Here is a 435-nt window from a genome sequence, read left to right on the forward strand (position 1 = left end):
TCATATACATTTTATCTTATATATACCTATATACTCATTTATATACTAGCTTTGAATTCGTTACCTATCTATATACCTAGCTCTTTTCAACTTGATACTTCCATTTTTTTCTATGATTATCATATACTACCTATCCATCACTTATTCTGATATTTATGCCTTTTTTATATATCTTCCTATCTTTTATTTCAGACCACTTTCCTATACCTATTAACCTTAGAATTATATATGTACCTTTATTATCTCATCCTATCCACTCAGCTATTTTTCACTATTCTCCTTTATAACCCTCTATAATTTTTCTTCATATATACCCTTATATTATAACTTATCCTAAATATTCGTTTCACTCCGTACTTCTGAGACTATATATCCTATTCTAATCCTCAGTTGATCCTCTTTATAGCTATATATCGCATCCCCGTGCGTTACCCT

The 435-nt window shown here is 29.2% G+C and overlaps 1 protein-coding gene across 3 annotated transcripts in view; it reads right to left on the reverse strand.

The window, feature by feature from the left end:
• The window catches only part of LOC119588580 (methenyltetrahydrofolate synthase domain-containing protein-like), a gene marked incomplete in the record, with an annotated part of 56358 nt that overhangs the window by 18459 nt on the left and 37464 nt on the right, over nucleotides 1-435 (reverse strand).

This window comes from Penaeus monodon, chromosome 24 (assembly GCF_015228065.2).
Source record: "Penaeus monodon isolate SGIC_2016 chromosome 24, NSTDA_Pmon_1, whole genome shotgun sequence".
NCBI lineage: Eukaryota > Metazoa > Arthropoda > Malacostraca > Decapoda > Penaeidae > Penaeus > Penaeus monodon.